This window comes from Pseudorca crassidens, chromosome 2 (assembly GCF_039906515.1).
Source record: "Pseudorca crassidens isolate mPseCra1 chromosome 2, mPseCra1.hap1, whole genome shotgun sequence".
Taxonomy (NCBI): Eukaryota; Metazoa; Chordata; class Mammalia; order Artiodactyla; family Delphinidae; genus Pseudorca; species Pseudorca crassidens.
In genome coordinates, this window is record NC_090297.1 from 119992097 (window position 1) to 120011233 (window position 19137).

The 19137-nt window shown below is 45.2% G+C and overlaps 1 non-coding gene across 1 annotated transcript; it reads left to right on the forward strand.

Moving 5' to 3' along the window:
* Positions 1–1203: 1203 nt before the first annotated feature.
* LOC137220359 (small nucleolar RNA SNORA33) lies at positions 1204–1333 on the forward strand. Its single transcript, XR_010941659.1, has one exon. It is a non-coding gene; the product is annotated as a small nucleolar RNA SNORA33 (small nucleolar RNA).
* Positions 1334–19137: the final 17804 nt, after the last annotated feature.

The window sequence follows — 19137 nt, forward strand, 5'->3', positions numbered from 1 at the left end:
AGGGAGAGGCAGGAACAGGCCTCACATGCTTCCCACGTGATGGGCCTCATAAATGTCCTTCAGGCCGGGGGAGTAAGAGGAAGGGTCTGGGACTTGTGGTGGGTGGAGGGGGGAGGGAAAGAAGTAAGGGAGGAATTTATGAAGACAGAATATGTAGGAAACTATTTCAGTCGCTGCCCTGCACTGAATGGATCAGAATTCCATTCTCCCGGAGCATAACTGGATGCAAGGCAGCATTTCACATTCAAGAGGCAGTAGGTAAAGTTCCCTAGAATAGCAAAGTCCCTGCAGCTACTGTTTTGAAACTGCCTCACACAGAGTTCTTCAAGGAGGTCTCAACTCAGACCCAAATCAAGTTCCCGGAAAAGATTTGCCTTGCACCTGTTCACGTAATCACCCGTTCAGTAAGCATTTATCGTGGGCTCGTGTATCACGCACTGAACAAGGACAGTTCTGGGCTACAGAGATGATTAAGACTTGCCCTCTGTTCTCACAGATCCCAGATTAATAGGGGAGAAGGCTACAATGCCAAAATAATAGCTCTGCTTAGAGGACTTGGAGGAGGGAACTGGGAAGGTGACACAGTACAGGTGTCACTCGAGGTGAAAATGAATGACAATGAACAGAAGTTGCCAGGCAGGAAAGGGCAGAGAGGGCGTTTTAGGTCCAGAGAGAACTTCTAACAGCATGGGAGCAAGACCTTGACCCGGGAAGCGAGGCTCATCCAATAGATGAGGTACATCCAATAGTACCTTGCATGTCATTAGGTACTCAGCACCCTGCACTGCATCGCAAGGGGATGAGTGAGATCTGAGATGACCCCTTGCTCTCAAGGAACAGAAAACTGTGTTAGAGTTAGCACGTGTGAAACAATAAATATAAAATAGTATTTGGTTATGCTCTTTAGGCACGGTATATATAGACAGGGAAAGGGGGGCAAGGATAAATTAGGAGTTAGGGATTAGCAGATACGCACTACTATATATAAAAGAGATAAACAACAAGGTCTTACTATATGGCACAAAGAACTATAAATTCAATATCTTGTAATAACCTACAATGGAAATGAATCTGTAGAAGTATATATATATATATATATATATATATATATATATATATAAAACACTGAATCACTTTGCTATACACCTGAAACTAACACAACATTTTAAATCAACTATACTTCAATTTAAAAATGTAGGCATAAAGCCAGCCAATGAATCTGCTTACCTGAATGTGTTTCTGCAGAAATTTAGAAAATGCTGGCAATAGGAAAGCCGTGTTACGAGCCTTAAAGACACTGACGTCTTTAAGGTCCCTGAAAATGGCTACAAGACAAAAAAAAAAAAAAAAAAAAAAAATGTAGGCATATAGGAAAGAGAGGTGTCAAAGTGCCAGAGGAGCTAGTAAAGGCAGGAGCCTACATGCAAGGCAGGAGGGAGGCGTGGATCTGGAAAAGCAGAGGGGAGAGGGCAGGGGTTCTGAGAATGGCTCAGCCTTGAACTGGAGAAAAGGGGAGAGAATGGGCATGAGGGAGACCTCAAGGCCCTGGCAGAGGGTGCACTTCTGAGGGGAGAAGAAATGCAAGGTGGAGAGGCCACGTGGAGCTTACTGAAGGGGTCCTGATGTTCCAGAGCCGATGCTGTTAGCAATGGTGAGACATGGGGGGAGTTCTGTGTCTGGAGCTACACAGGAAAATTGTGGACCCAGAGCGCAGGGCACCATGGACCGGGAAAGCACAGACACCAGCTGCTAGACTGCTGTGTCCATGTGTGGGTGACACCACCAGGCCACCAGGTCCACTTTGCAGACTGGGGTGAGGGAGTCTCTCAGGTCTCAGCGCTAGACAAGGGCCCTGAAAAAGAAGAAGCAAATGCCCACATCCCAACCACGAGCTGTGTGCCAGGCCCCGTGTCCAGGGTAAACATTTCATCTCATCTCTGTGGCAACACAGCATGGCAGGCACTGGCGGAACTCCTCTCCTACCTAAGGAATAAACACAGTCTCAGAGAGTTTCAGGAACCTCCCCCAACACACAGGGCCTAGGTGGGATGGCCAGGTTTCACGCAAAGCTTGTCTGCTTCCAAGCCCAGGCCTGAGACACTCCTACAGGGAGCAGAGAAACAGGCTTTTTAACCAGCAAACCAGGCATAAGCAAATGACAGTCACCTGTGCACGTCCCAGCCCAAGAGTGGAGGCAATCTAGATGCTAGGTTGCCAAAGACCACGAAAAGATCACTCTTTATATCCAAAGAACATATGGAGTGGTGGAAAGTAACTTTAGCCATGAAATACGAGACTTGGACCCTAGTTCTAATTTTGCTACTAAGCTGTATACCCCTAAATGAAATTCCTCACGTTTCTGAGACTCAATTTCTTCATCTACAAGATGAAATAAAAAGCCCTTTCCCTTAGCTAATAGTTGACTGGGCTTCTTCACTTTACAATTGCATTATTTCATTGTTTCTATTCGAACAGTAGGAGGCAGGAAATGTGTTATTATGCAACCCCCCCCCTTTTTTTTTTTACCACAGATGAGAGATGAGTCAACCAGGCCCCACGGACATGGGTGATGTTTGCCCAAGGGCACACAGCTGGGATGCTCCGTCTTCCACTCCCACTTCCCCTCTCCTGCCTAAGCTGCCTCTGGGGTTGCTGGATCTGAAGATCCAAGGATACCTGTGACTTGCAGAACATCAGGTGAGGCCCAACGGCAGGCAGCATCACTGTTATTAAAGAGTGAGGAAAGAAAAGGGAAGGCTTTCTGAGGGGTACGGATCATCCACTCACACTCTTGAGCTCCTGCTGGAAAAGCCATTCTTTTCAGTCCAAAAGGGACAGAGCTTAGTTTAAATCCAGGTTCCCCCCACTCCTACCCACCCTCCCCAGGCACCCCCTGCCACTGCGACCCCACTCAGGGACAGGGCACTAGGCATTTCAAGAGCAGGGCAGACAGAAGCCGAGCTGCTCTCCTGAGTCAGGCTGTGGGTAAAGGGTCCCAAGAAAGACACCTTTGTTCAGCGATGCCCACTGTGGATGGAGACTCCTGTGCCAGGCAGAGGGAGGGGAAGGCAGGTCAGAGCAAGGGCATCCAGCTCCGACATCCAGGCAGCCCCTCGAGGGGAGCTGGGTCTTCACTCTGGGAGTGCTGGCGCCTGCCACAGCCTGGACCCCTCTCCTTTCGCTTTTCTCTGCTGGCTGGTGCTCCTGAAAGGGAAACCTTGTGCCTGGGAGGTTTGTAGGGAAAAGAGACAGTATTGGTACTGACTGGTGGAATTACTGTGAATTTGCATCAGTTTGGGGTCTTTTCGCATTCAAAAAGGATTTGTGCTGGCATCTGCCGTGCCTCACTCCCTCCCCCCTTCTACACAGACACACACACTCTGCATCTTTTCTTCTCTTAGTTTTTCCGTCTCTTTCTCCTCCCCTTCCTAAGGAAAACGTGGCCACGTGCAACCCAAACTGCTAAGCAGAGGTGTACATGCTCAAAGCACCTATGCATAGATAGCTTTGTCATATACTGGAAATCCTGGTAATCGAGATATCAGCAGACACCTCTACCCCTACATCACTGTATTCCAATCAAGCATGGACGCATATACTAAATAAAAACCATAACTTGTTCGTTTGGATTCGGCCAGCCCCAGAGAAGGAGACTGGGAATCTCATAACAAGATGAATCAGACGTTCGGGGCTCTGCTCTCAGGCTCAATAAAAGCTCATTAATCCGCCAGCCCGATGGTTCACTAGGCACGGGTGTGACATGCATGACATTATATTCAGTTCATATTAATGAGGTTGGAGTGTGTTTGCTCCGATTTACGAACTGACTTAAGTGGATCAATACCATATCTCTTTGGAATAGTCCAATTTTGCTGCATTAATCACTAGTCTTCAGGAGGATAAAATGATCTGGGATGGGAGACAAAGGGTTAATTTTCTTTCCCAAGTAAAAAAGACCCAAACGAACAATCTTCTAGGTCAGCAGCAGTCCCCAGCCTTTTTGGCATCACGGACCAGTTTCGGGGAAGACAACTTTTGCACGGACGGGGCGGGGGTGGGGGGTGGGGGGAGTGTGTTGGGGGGAGAGCAGGATGGTTCAGGCGGTATGAGCGACGGGGAGTGGCAGACGGCTCCTTGCCCGCTCACCTCCTGCTGTGCAGCCTGGTTCCTAACAGGCCCCGGACCGGCCTGGGTCTTGGGGACCCCCTGCTCTAGGTTACTGCGGAGCTGGGGTGAATTGGCTCACACTCTAAATGTTATCACAGAAGTGAGTCCTCCCTGGACAAATTCACTTTGGACTTGACCACAGAGAGAATTTGCCCAGAGGACCACAGCTGATCTGAATGCCTGCCCCCTTGGTGGAGACGTCCTGGTTCTGCAGGCCCTCTGCTGGTTTGGAACGGCAGCCGAGGCCAATACCCAGCCAAGTCTGTGCCTTCAGACTCTAGACCATTCCACAAACTGCTGATAGGCTCAAAAGAGAAGGGAAAAGTGAAGTCAGACACCTAGTGAAGTCAGACACCTAGCCTCTGTTCTTATGTCCACCACTCACTCACCTGCTGTGTGACCTAAAGCAAATGACCTAACCTCTCTGAACCCCACCTTCCTAATTTGTAAAATCAGGGGAATAAAGATCTGCCAAGCTACCCTGATAGGATTATGAACTCAATAGTAGGAGTAAGTAAAAGCACTTTGAAAAAATTTTGTAAAATAGCATAAAAATGTAAGATTTTTAAATATTTTTATTCTCTTTATGCATCTTGAGTGTTCATGAACTTACTGTATGTTTCCACTGACTGTGAAACTCACACTCCTCATACGGAACCCCTGTCATTCAACAACTACATCATGAGTGTGCCTACTACGTACAGGCACCTTTCTAGACACAGGATAAGGAGTGAACAAGGTCCAGACAGCCTCTGCTCTCCTACCTCTAGCGGGAGAAGAGAGACAAGGAATAAAGAAACACATAATTTATTCTTTAACAATGTTAAATGCTAATAAAATAAAATCGAGCAATGTGTCAAAGAATGATTGGGGGCAGTGGGAGAAGCTTCTTTCGGTTCCATAATTCTGTACCACCAAGAAGATCCAAATCTATCTTCTCCTGAAGCCTCCGTCAACTCCTTCGCATGTCAATTTCTTCCCTTTCCACACACCTGGAGCACGTGTTTGTCTACCTCCACTGTTTTCATTACTCAAGTATATGCAAATTAGAAGACAATTTTATATGTTGCCTTACATTATTCTCCAACTATTTTAGCCAAAGACAATATTGCAAGTGCTAAGATTTTTTGAAAAAAAAAATTGCACTGGACTAATATAGAAATTCCGTTATGACGTACTCCCGGAGGCGCTACAGCAGAGTGGTTAAGAGCAGTGCTTTGGGCTTAAATATCAACATTTGCTCCATCACTTATTAGCTAGTAGTCTGGGCCAAGTTGCCTCTGCATTAAGTCTTGGTTTCCCATCTGTCCAATGGGGTTAATAGCACCTACCCAATAGGATAATTATAATAATGATATAGACAATTTATGTGCAGTATTTATGGCACTAAGCTCATGATAAGAACTTCACAAATGCTGTCTAACTATCATCATTATAATTTTGTGTACCTTCTATATAACCAGAATAAGCTTCTAGAAAACAAAGATCAAATCTAAATCATCTTTGTATCCTCCACATACAATACCATGCTGAACACTCAGGAGATTAATAGTTTTAGTAGTTGGTGTCCAGTTAATACAGAATGAAGTGACGCACTGCACTAACAGGCGTGCTGCAGAGTCTTCCCTGTGTTTCCATTTTTCACAGATTTGTCAATGCCAACCAACTTCCAGGGGTTACAGAAATTATTATAGAATTACAAGCTACTTCCATACTTGGGGCTCAGCTGGAATGAAATTTACTTCCCTTAAACTACAATCTGTATTTCTCTTTCATGTTGATATTGATTCCACTGATGGCCCAGTTTCATCAGTACCCATCCAGTTATGCTTCCACAAGGAGAACAGGAAAGTGAGCCATGAAAAAGAAAAACCCAAAATACAATAACGAAGGATAGAAAGGGGAAGGAAGGAAACTAAAGAAAAGAAAATGGAAATGGGACAGAGGGAGGACAACGCTGTGGGGCAGGTACCATGCAATTTGTCCTCCCGCCATTCCTTAGGGGACCGGAAGGCACAGTCTCCAAGGGCAGCTGTGGGAAGGATGGGGCCCTAGGGCAGGAGGCCCTCAGCCCCTTCCAGCTGGGCTGTCTTTCCTAACTGAGAGAGCTTCAACAGACATTTCCATAGCCGTGATTTTTCACGGGTAAGAACACAGATTGGGTGAGGAAAACAAATATTTATCACAGGAAGAGCTTTCCCTAAATTAACTATCAACTGAGTATAACTGTGTGCAGTGAACTCCATTACAACAATCTGCAGAGTAGTTATGATTATTACCCGTAAGTGACGTTGTGTGTCCCAAGATGGTTTTGATATTGATGAAATCATTGCTAATAGCACCATCACGAATGCTTCGTGTAATTAGTTAGCCTTGAATTTCTTTTTTTTTTTTTAAAGAAGATGTTGGGGGTAGGAGTTTATTTATTTATTTTTGCTGTGTTGGGTCTTTGTTTCTGTGCCAGGGCTTTCTCTAGTTGTGGCAAGCGGGGGCCACTCTTCATCGCAGTGCGCGGGCCTCTCACTATCACGGCCTCTCTTGTTGCGGAGCACAGGCTCCAGACGCGGAGGCTCAGTAGTTGTGGCTCACGGGCCTAGTTGCTCCGTGGCCTGTGGGATCCTCCCAGACCAGGGCTCGAACCTGTGTTCCCTGCATTAGCAGGCAGATTCTCAACCACTGCGCCACCAGGGAAGCCCCAGCCTTGAATTTCTAACCCTAAAAACTCTTTTTGCAATCCCGTCATTACTTGTAAAGTATGGAGTTTACTGTTGATATGAGGATGGGAGGAAGAATACTGTTATTCTGAACCTAAGACCACTGGAATTCAAGTCTAAACTTGGTTCTCAAATCTGAGCACACCTCAGAATCATCTGGAAGGCTGGTTAGACGCAGACTGCTGGCTCCACACCCAGAGTCTCTGATTCAGTAGGTCTGGGATGGAGTCTGTGACTTTTCATTTCTAATGATTTCCCAGGTGATGCTGATACTTCTGGTCCAGGAATCACACTTTGAAAATCACTGATCTAGAACATTCCTCCTTACCCCTACCCCTACCCTTGCACGCATACACAGGGAGGTCTGGCAATCATAACACATTCTTACTTTCAGCTAACGGAGGCCTTCAAATCTTTTCAATTACTCCAAATCTTCAGAGTAATTCCTGCCAGTTTTGATAATTAGGGGAGAATAAAATTATGATTAAAAATGTTTCCCTCTTTAAAAATAATGGTGTGCGAGTGTAAACCAGAAGTTGCAAACTAGCTACTTCGGCCTTGACAGTGTTGGCCCTCAAAGTATTTTTGCTTTTAAGTTGTTACATGAATTGGCAACATTAAGAACGACCAGATATTCAAATAGGGAGTAGAAAAGTGGTTGCCAAGGGGCTGGGAGTGGGGGAAATAGGGTGAGCCCCGTAAAAGGGTAGAAACTTCCAGATGAATAAGGTTTGAGGATCTAACATATAACATGGTGACTAGAGTTAATAACACAGTATTTTATAACTGAATCTTGCTAAGAGAGTTAAACTTAAACGATCTCACAAAAACAAATTTTTAAAATAATAATGGTGCACACAGAGGAAAGGTGGGGTTGAGTGTGCAGTGACTTAAGGTTGACATGAGCAGGGACAGCCCTTGGTATGCATCGTCTTGAAGTACCCTACCAAGCGTGGGGGTCAGATCTGCCTCTTTGTCAAGTGTCACGGCCACTAAACACCAAAGCCAGGGACACCTAAGCTGGTAAGAGAGCAGTGAGCCCCTACAAGGACTCGGGGATGATTCAGCTCTCCCTCACCCTCGTGTGGAGTTGCTCTCTTCCGCTCTATTTAGGATCGCCTCTTCCAGGATTGAAGCAAAGGGTCGGGCGGCCCTTCTTCTTGCCTCACCCAAATGATTGAAAGCTATGCACTGCTCACAAAAACACGGATGTCATCAGATGTGTCCATTTAGCTTAGTGTCCTAGACCAAGTCTTAAAATGAGTCTTCCCTTGCAGTCAGCTGTTTCATCTCTACTGATGCCAGTGAGAGCCGGGGCAAGAGGTTATCAGGAAGCTTGGCAATGTGGAAATACCCTACCATTACAGATACAGCTGAGCTTCAGGAAAATGTAGGTGGCTAATGGGCTGTAAAAGCAGCTGCAGTTTAACCTTGCTATCGGGTTCTAAGCTAATATAGCTCCTCTTTATATCACACATCTTGTTCTACAGAATGAATGCACACCTAAGAAGTTGTGCATGGATCAAACTCTTTATGCAAAGCTGAATTTTATCCTCTCAGTGAAGAAGAGTTCTTAGTTTCATAGATTCTTTATTTTAAGGAATAAATATTTTTCAATATACAGGGGGATCCTAATACTTCAATCATTCATGCATTCACCTAAAAATTTTAATTAAAAAATTTTTAATTGAAATATAATTGACATACAACACTGTGTAAATTTAAGGTGCACAAAAATATGAGTACCACAGTAGCATTAGCTGACACCTCTATCATGTTGCATAACTATCATTTCTTTTTTGTGGTGGAAACAAGATGCAGTCTGTGAGCAACTCTGAAGTTTATGATACAGTGTTGTTGTCTATAATCACTATGCTGGGCATTCCACCTCCAGGATTTATTTATCTCCTAGTTCCCAGTTTGTACCCTTAAATGATATCTCCCCAAATCCCCCACCACCCAGCCTCTGGTAACCAGCATTCTACTCTCTATTTTTAAAATATTTACTTTGCAAAGTACTTAGCATACATCCATGAACAAGACAGAGTCCTGGCTCAAAAAATGTACAGGCTAGTGGAGGAGACAGCGGGTGAGCAGGCATTTACAAAGCAGCAGGAGAAGTGTTTTGATGGGGAGAATTCCCCATCACAGTGTGATGCTGGGAAGAATTCCGTGGAGGGGCAGCAAATGTGGTCACTGGGGATCAGGGTGGGATTACTCAAGAAGACTGTGGAAAGAATAGGCTGGATTTAACAAAAATAAATTTAAAATAAAAGAGGAAGAGGCAAGGATATTCTAGACACAAGAGAGAGAGCAGAGCATGGACAGTGAAGGAGTAAGTGGAGCTGATCAAGAAGGCTCTTGCATTTTAGTTTTCTAAAACGTAGAAGCAACACAGTGAAATGATTCAGAGTAGGGGCTTTGAAATCAAAGAGACCTAGGTTCAATGCTGGCTCCTTTGGAAGCAAATTACTTAATTTCTCCAAATCTCAGTTTTCTGTACTGGGCACAGAATAAACATTTAAGAAATTTAAAATGTTAATTTTCTCAGTTACAACTACGTAATCATAAAGTAATATCATATACTCTATCCAAGAGGGTCTTACTAACATGAGGAATGGCCAAAATTTTTTGCTGTTTTAAAAACAAAAAAAAAGGAAGGAAGAATGGGCTTCCCTGGTGGCACAGTGGTTGAGAGTCCGCCTGCCGATGCAGGGGACACAGGTTCATGCCCCGGTCCGGGAGGATCCCACATGCCGCAGAGCGGCTGTGCCCGTGAGCCATGGCCGCTGAGCCTGTGCGTCCGGAGCCTGTGCGTCCGAAGCCTGTGCGTCCGGAGCCTGTGCTCCGCAACGGGAGAGGCCGCAGTGGTGAGAGGCCCGCGTACCACAAAAAAAAAAAAAAAAAAAAAAAAAGGAAGGAAGGAAAGGGGAAAAACACTTTAGTCTCAAACTAAGGAGACCGTCATACAAGCAGCTAATTTCAATGTCATTTAAAGGCATTCTTTGGTTCACTACTCCGGCAAACATGTATTGACGCCACACAATGTTTTGGCCACTGTTGTTCTAGGTTTGGGGACTACAGTGGGGACGAAGACAGATGAGACTCCTTCCTTTTGGGGAACCTACCTATCTTTGGGGAAAACATATCAAATCAGAATGAAATAGATCATTCCAGAATTTAAATAGTGAAAAGTAATGAAAAGAGATTTACAACAGGGTGACTGTGATGGAGAAGTCCACGGTTAAGGATGACATTTTAGATAGAGTGGTCCTGGACATTTAGATAGAGGAGCTCCTGCTGAGAAAGTGACATTTGAAGGTGACAAGAAAGAGCAAGCCACGTGAGAGCTCAGGGCAGAATGTCCCCAGCAGAGGAGCAGAATGGGCCAGGTGGACTCAGCTGTTAGGGCCATGTCCTAGTCCCTGAAGAGGAGAGAGGTAGAAGATGAGGTGAGGAAGCAGGGGCAGGCCAGGTTAGGGTACACAGGCCATGACGGAGACTCTGGATTTGTTCTCAGTACTATGGGAAGCCAAAGCAAGTCAGTGGCAAAGGCTGAAGTAGAGTTACCGTCCCCATCCCTTACCTTCCTAGTTCAGGGCTTTTTTCTATACTTTGCTCCCTGTCTCTAGGAAGTCAAGGACATGCCTTTCCTCAACACAAAAGAAGGCCTCCACTTTTGTGAACACATACTTATTTTTAAATTTTCTTTCCACCATTTTAGATGTCTCTAATTTTCTTCTTCATCTGTTTTACACAGGTTAAGTGCAATTCCTTGGCACTCAGATTTCTTCCTTGCCTCTCCTCTATGTCCTATGTATCACCTGGGGGCTGACCCTTGCAGGCTGCTACATCTGCCTGGGTCCAGCCAACGGGAGGCATTTACAAGGAAAACAGAGGAAAGGGAGAAACCAAGGTGTTCCCTCAACCCCCTTCTGCCTTGGGTGGTTTCTGGTAGCTATTGCATCTCCTGCACGGCTCCAAGGCACACCTAAGAATCCCACTGTAGTTTTTGTTTCCACCAGATGTCCACAGAAGTCACATCACCTGTCACTCTGAGGCTTCTCTCCTTTGCAAATTTGTAGATTGTCTCACCACCCCGAACTGTTTGCATCCCAGCAATCTCATCACCGTGTAACCAATTCTCTGTATTAAACTCTGTTTGAAATGCTGACAGTTGGTTCTGTCCTCCTGGCTGGTCCCTGGCTGATACAGATCTCGAGATTGACGAGGGATTTCACAGGTTTGGCAACTGTCCCTCCATCTGCCAGGTGAGTATCTCCAGACACTCGATTTCACTAGCCATACTGAAACCTAAGGTAGCTCAAATCACCCTCTCACTTCCTTTGTTATTTTCCTTGGAACTACTTTTGAAGGCTTTTGCCAAAGTAGAATTAAGTAACAAGACATGGCAATTATTTGCCCCAGGATTTAGATTTTAGGTACAGGATTTGCTGGAAATCAGTAGTAAAGGTCTATGAGCAGTCAGCACCATGGCCAGATCCAAAAGGCCACAGACAAAAACTGGAGGCCAGAAATGACTTCAATGGAACTTTATTCCAGGGACAAGAGAGAGAAATTGGGCAGCTTATCATTTTTACTGGTAGAGCCTCCCTTCAGTTTGTCTCCAATACCTGTACCACTGTGTCACATTGAGACCAAGTAATTAAAAGGACAGGTTTTGCCACATGCTGCAACACCTTTAGGGATAGATAAAACTGAAATGATCTCTACAACCTGTCCTGGAAGTTATCTACCATATTTCATCAAATATAAGATGCTTTTAATCAGAAAACATGTCATTGTTTTATGGACCACCAAGGAAGAAAATGTGACAAATGAAACTTTGATACAATGCTTTCTCATCACATCAACTGTGAGTCACGTCCCAATTAGGGATATGTTAAAATGCAGCCAGTAAAAGTGTCTTAGAATATGAAATACAGCATTGGCCCTCCTTAGACACCTAAGTTTTCTTACCAGATAAACTGGTTAAAGAACTGGTTATTCTTGAAAACCCTCAGGCTCAGGACTTTGAGGAGGGCATCCATTAATAGAAGTTATAGACAGCCCTCCAGTCATTTCAATTATTGGTCCCAAACATCTCTTTGACCATGTCAATGGGTGAACCCTGCAGTGGGTGAGAGACAGCCTAATACTAAACATGCCTCCTTCAATAATTACAGTGCCTTGGATGAGTCACTTAACCTCAGTTTCCTCAACTATGAAGTGATGTCTTAGATTCCTTTCAACACAATCTTCTCTGTTTTTAAACGAAAAAGAAAATATTAGCAAACCTGCTATCTGGTTATGATCACTCAACTGACCAGTGGTTCTCAATCAGGAATGTTTGGTCCCACAGTGTCATCTGCAAATGTACAGTTTTTTCCTGGTTGTGACAACTGGTGGCCTTATTGGCATTTAAGGCATGGAGGTCATAGATGCAAAATAGTAAACGGTCACACCCAAAATGCCAATAGAGCTCACATCGAAAAATGCTGACTGAGACCTTCTGAGATGGTGTTTATGATGGTGAAAAAAACCTCTGTGCTTATGTTCTGTTTCCATTGTGATTTTTTTCTAATTTTATTATAATGACTTAATATCAATAGCTATAGAAGGGAGAAAGCAAGACTGTCACTTAGGCAATGCCTAAGGACTACACCCGCCAATTTTCTCTCTAGATGACAATCTAAATCTTAACATTCTCCCACGAACTTTTCAAGTTTCACTTTCCCTGGTGATGGGATCAGCCCTACATATAAGGCGATAAGTCCCTGCATGAGTTAAGTGAAATCAACAGGTTTCCACTGCCATGTCACATTGTTCACAATTCAGCACATAAACACAGCTTTATCACTTACCTTCCAGCTGCCCCTTGTTGGAACATGCTGAGAAACAGGTCGTCATCAAAGAATAAAGGAACCTGGAGAACATCCAGATCAATGACTTCACATTACAGCTGAAGAAACTGAGCCCCAGTTAGGTGAAGGAGCGTGTCCAAGATCATACACCTAGTAGGAGCAGCCCGCATTACAGGCTCCCAGTCTCCTGGCTCAGTCTTCCTCACACCAAGTATCCATCATAGGTAGTGAGAGGAGCAAAGTCCTCGACAGTTCTGAGTCAGGCTCCTGCTCAGCTGATAAGGTGAACACCTCAGCATAAAACTTTGTTGACCCACTGCCCAGGGAATGGGCTACTGTTTTTTTCCCCCTCTAAATACTTAAATATTTCCTAAGAATCGTGATATCTTTGCATAACCACAGTACAATTGTCAGAATTAGAAAGTGACATTAATGCAATACAAATTTGAATCTTCATTCAAATTTTGCTAATTGTCCTTCTGACGGCCTCCTGCTGGTCCACAACCCAACCCAGGAAGCCACACTGAAATTGGTTGCTGTGCTGCCATAACCTTTCCCAATCTGGGACAGCTCCTCAACCCTTGACTTTCGTGAGGCTCCACTCGTGAAAAGTACAGGCCAGATATTCTATAGAAAGTCTATCAGTTTGAGTTTGGCTGCTGTTTCCTCATTATTTGTTTTAAATTGTGGATTTGGGGGCAGGAACCCCAGGACTGATGTTGTAGAAAAGTGCTATTCTTGTTAACGCCATGTGCTCAGACTGAAGGGTTGAGCACCAACACGCCTAACATCTGTTGATATAAAGTTTTCTAATGTAAATTATTCCATCTTTCTGCTTCACTAAGGTTATAGACCGAATTAGTCTTTTCTGTATGGTTCTCAATTTTTGAGTAAGTCCTGAAGGATACTGTTTTAAGCATAAACAATTGCTTTATACACCTGCAAGGGTAGAAAGTCTAGAAGATTGGGCTGAGTGGGGACTAACTCTGGAAAAACACTTTTTCAAGGTTGTTGCTTGACATAAATCTTTAATATCCATTTATTTTCTGATTGATTCACTCTTTATACCACAGGAGGACTTCAAATGACATTCTGCTTCATTGAGAGTTCAAGTTAGTTGGGTGACATGAACCTATGTTTGATGCAAAATTTTAACCATTGTTATTATATCTGAATAATCCTTCCCCCCCTACTTACACTAATGTAATAGGCATTTTAACCTGTTCTGAAAATCATAAATTCTAGAGCTTATAACTTGAGAATTCTAGCCTTTGAGATACAAGTTTCACCCAACTTTCTGGAACCTTAAGGATTATAGATCTGTTGTTATAGGGAACTTGCCCACATAGACTATCCAAATGCATTAGGGCATTACAGTGACTGAAACCAGTCTGTCGTATGCATTTGACTAAGTACTCTCAAGGACAAGCTCTCAAACAAGGAGAAGGAAAAACCTCCTTCTGGCCCTTGGGCACACCCAAAGTCAAAGAAAATGAACACCGTGGGGAACACTCTGTAAAACCTGCCTCCATGGTTCATGGTGTAGGGACAGCTGGGGGAATGCCCCTGTGCTAGGGCAGCAAAGGCTCCAGCTGAGGGTGTGCAGAGGCCTGTGGGAGCCTTGACACTCTGGGGAGAGGTCCAGCCCTGCACTGAGCCCTTCGCATTGGCAATTACTGTGTCCTGGCTCAAAGACCCAGGGTTCATCAAAGAGAGGGAGGCCTTTCCGTTCCCTTTCTCAACCCAGGAAAAGCACCGGAAAAATTCCAGTGCATGGTTCTACCAGCCTTTTGGAGGGAAAACCCAGTCTCCATGGATCTCTCTTACAGGTAGTATGGAGTAGGCTTACAGCATCCCAGAGAACCAGGAGACACGAGCAAAGGAAGGAGTGATGGAGAGTGAACACTTCCCTGTACTTTTTTCAGGGTAGGAAACGTCTGATATCATTGCCTCATCTGCGCTGGGGGAGGCACATACTTCTGCAAAGGTGAGAAGCTTCCCAAGTTGTAGTTCGTTTATGAAGAAAATCAACACTATTCAAACCAGACTGCCCCATATACATGAATCTAAACGAATTCTTGGGGAAAGTGCTAGAATCAATGTCACACTCCCTTTGGCACGTTCCACTTTGCAGGGATCATGTCTGGTGTCCTTTGTCCCTCCTTTGAGGGCCTGAATTCCCTCTCATCACACCCCAGCTGTTAGATGAGGTAATGCCAGCTGTGGTTCCTCGAATCACTGTCAGGCCGCCTAACACACAGCTTCTCAACCATGTGAAAAGGGCACCGTGGTGAGTCGGAAGATGTCCTTGGAATGTTATCACTTCTTGGATTTCCTCACTCTCCTTTGCCAGTGTATGAATAGGATGTCAAAACGACAAGCAAAAGTCCCCCGTGCATATATACAACGACACATTCTCTTTATTGAGCACTTACTGTGTGCCAGACACCCCAATAAACACTTTATACATATTATCCTGTACAAGCCTCACAACAGCCCATTTTACAAGCCAGGAAAGGGAAGCTCCCACTGCTTACCCCAGGTCACCAGCTAGCAAGTGGAAGAACTAGAAATTAAATCCAGGTGTGCACAGCCTCTGTTTTAAAACAATGCATTAACTGGATCACTGACTACTCCCGTCCTCATCAACTTCTCTCTTCTCTAAAATCATTCAAACCCCTAGAACATACATCAAATCACTGTCAATTTATTCAGACGATAATGTATTATTTGCTGGTCAGTTCGAGTGTGTTGAGGCCCATCTGGACCACGGAGGTGGTGGTTTTTGAATCTTTTATGTTCCCTGAGTGACCAGTCTGAGGCTGGTCACAGAGGATGGGTTCAAGTGTTGCCTGAATGAATCACATTGGAGGTGACGGTAATAAAGAGGGACTTGTAGAATGGTTGTGTGTGTGTGTGTGTGTGTGTGTGTGTGTGTGTGTGTGAGCATCATTCATACCATAGAATCAGAGTTAAAAGGAATTTCAGAAACGGTTTTGTCAAGCCTTATCTGATGCCTAGGTCCTTTCATTCATAGTATGGTTGAGGATATAATAAAAACATGGACAAACAGAAGACTGCATTCATCAGAATCTGAGGTGAATGAGACAGGGTAGAAGCCCCACAATACCACAGATTACACTAGAATGAAAAAAGAAGCTGGAATCAAGGCATAACACTTCAGGATGTAAATTAACATCTGTGTCCACATGTTCCCTGGGGGAATCAGAACAACCCACAGGTGTCCTGGATGTAGACGCATCCGTTTCTGTAGACAGTAGTCCTAACAAGTACTGCTCATGCGTGAGCTACAGTCATCATGGCTTGTATCTGGTAGGCTGTATGGGCTGCTCTAGTTCAGTAGTTCTCAAATTTTACAGGGCAACAGCCTCACAGATTTCTGACCCCACCCCTAGGGCGTCTGATTCAGGAGGTCTGAGTAGGGTCTAAGAATTCACATTTCTGACAAGTTCCCAGGAGATGCTGATGCAGCTGGTCCTGGGATATATTTACTTTGAGAACCACTGTTGTACTTGATGTCTGTTGTTATTGTTTTGTTGTTTGTTTTCCCATAGCCATGCAGACTCAAACAACTGCATCGGTGGAGACACTGGTGAAAAACTACCTAGTTTTAAACCCTCAGCTTTTCTGTGATCCTCAAATCCACACCTGACCTCCCTCTTGAATCCCAGAGATGTGTTCAACTGCCCACATGCACGTGGTCCACAAAAACCTTCAAATTCAACACGACCCACCTGAGTTCACTACCTAGATCTTTCCTTCTTTTCTGAACTTTCTAGCTCTGCTTGTGATAACAACATTCCTTCAATTTAGAAACCTCAAAGTCACCCTCAACTTCAGCTTTTCTTCCTATACTTAACATCATTTAATTCTAGAATTTAAGCTCCCCAATGGTGGATATTGGCCTGTTTTGTTTACCATTATGTCCCCAGCACTTAGAATGATGCCTGGCACATAGTAGAGATTCACTTGGTATTGAATAAATAAATGAAGGAAAGAATTCTCTGAAACCTCTCTCTAATCTGTGCCTTGGTTCAAGCCTTATCCCTCACCTGTAACATGGTAATAACCTCCTGCCCAGCTTCCCTGACTGCAGTCATACCTCAACTCCAACCCACCCTCCATACTTCTATGTTGAAAGCACAGATTGAGTAACGTCACTGCTGTGTTTACAAAGTTCTGATCAGACTTTAAATGACCATCAGGATAAGATAAGATGCTACACAAAACACTTCACATTTTGGCATCACTCTTGCCATTCACCAACACCAGGATCTCAGACCCCCAGAGCAGGGGTCCCCAACCCCTGGGCTTTGGACCACTGCTGGTCAGAGGCCTGTCAGGAACCAGGCCACACCTGTCAGGAACCAGGCCAAGACTCCCCATCACTCCCCCTTGCTCACATTACCTCCTGAACCATCCCCCCGCCCCCCACCGCTGCCCTGTCCGTGGAAAAATTGTCTTCCACAAAACCAGTCCCTGGTGCCAAAAAGGCTGGGGACCACTACCACAGAGGAACCCTACATTCCAGCCCTCCTCTCATGCCAGATACATTCCTATTTCTGCAACTCTGTACGTGCAAAGCTATACCATTCTAACAATGTACTCATCTGCCTTTCATCACCTGAAAATGACGTACTCTGTCAAAACCACTCTACTATGTCACATCCATTGTGAGCATTTTTAAAAACAGTCCCCTGGGGCTTCCTTGGTGGCGCAGTGGTTGAGAGTCCACCTGCCGATGCAAGGGACACAGGTTCGTGCCCCGGTCCGGGAAGATCCCATATGCCATGCCGCGGAGCGGCTGCGCCCGTGAGCCATGGCCGCTGAGCCTGCGCGTCCGGAGCCTGTGCTCCGCAAGGCAACGGGAGAGGCCACAACAGTGAGAGGCCGCGTACCGCAAATAAACAAACAAAAAACAGTCCCCTGATCCCTCTGCCCCAATAACGTATAAACACTCCAAGAGGAATTACTGATCCCATCTCTACGATCACAGCACTTTGTACCTCCACTATAACATACACACATATTATATTTTACTGTAATTATTTTGTTACTGGAGTTTCTTATCCACAGAGGAACCTGAGAGCTTGCAACACAGAGGTTGTTTCCCTTCCTCTTGTAATCACTAGTATCTAACCCAGAGTCTGACAGATAGATAGGTCCTCAAAATGTTTGCTGAACTGGCCTCAATTTAATTTAGTTAGCATCAATCAGAGAGTAAGGAATAAACAAACAGTCATGGACTTAGCTAGACTAATTCTCTGAGGTCTTCACCACCAAGGCCAAGCTGAAAACTAAAGTAATTACTTGGGTCGTTAATTCATGAAAGAAGGAAAACCATTTGCATTTGAATGATCTACTGAGGCTTTTCTGCTTGTTGATGTTTCTGGAATTTTTCAGATAATGGTTTCAATTCTTTGATTCTTTCATGGCATAGAGAGCAGGCCAGAAAGTTAATCTAGCAATCACTCTCCCATCTGAAACCAGGCAACTTTCAACCAGTTGTGCTGAACAGAAAGCATCCATAGAGACCAGGTTTTTAGAATGCCGTGATGTAGAGGCTGAAGGACCTGCAAGGTTCAGATTCAGCACTCCAAAGAGCTCCTAAAGAAGGCCAGTTGGTGTTAAGTTGCTTTCCTGCTATTTAAATAAGCTCAGATCTGGCCACCATTTATTTATGCTCTTAGAATTCTCAAGGTTGGGGCATGAAAGGGGTGGGGGGAGACAAATCAGTAAGTGATATCTGCAGCCCAGTGTGCAGGAGTCCTGAGTCCCAGGAACAAAATCCAATCCAGGATGCGTAGGTCCCCTGGGAGCCAAAAGGAAAGCCCAGTTCAGGTGGCATGTGTCTGTGCCTCTGTCTGTCCCCATCCGAGTGCACGTGCAGGGGTGGAGGCACGGGGTGAGGGGGGAAAGGTCATCTCAGCCTCCAAAACTCAACAACACGTCCCTCCCTCTTAAAACAAACACACACACACACACACTCACGCACGCAAATCCCCAGCACCTGCTTCGGAAAGCCCTCCCTCCAAGGCTGGCCCGCGGGCGAAGGCGGCTCCACCAGAAGAGAGCGGTGGATTTACCGTGGCATTACTTTTAATTAACTCTGCGGCGGGCGCGGGGAGCGCAGGGTGGGCCCTAATCCCGGGCCCGCCTGACGTCACCTGGGAACGCGGTGGCGCGGGGCGGCGGGGACCGGCGACGACCTCGCCGCGACCCGGGCGCGCCTCCGCCCGCGCGGGGCTTTGCTCGGCGGGAATTAAGGGAAGGAGAAATGTTAGTACACTTTTAATTGGAAACCGAGTTCTGCTTTCAGAGCGGCTTGTTTACTCAGGACCGGGCATTAGAACTCAGGGGAGGCTCTAATT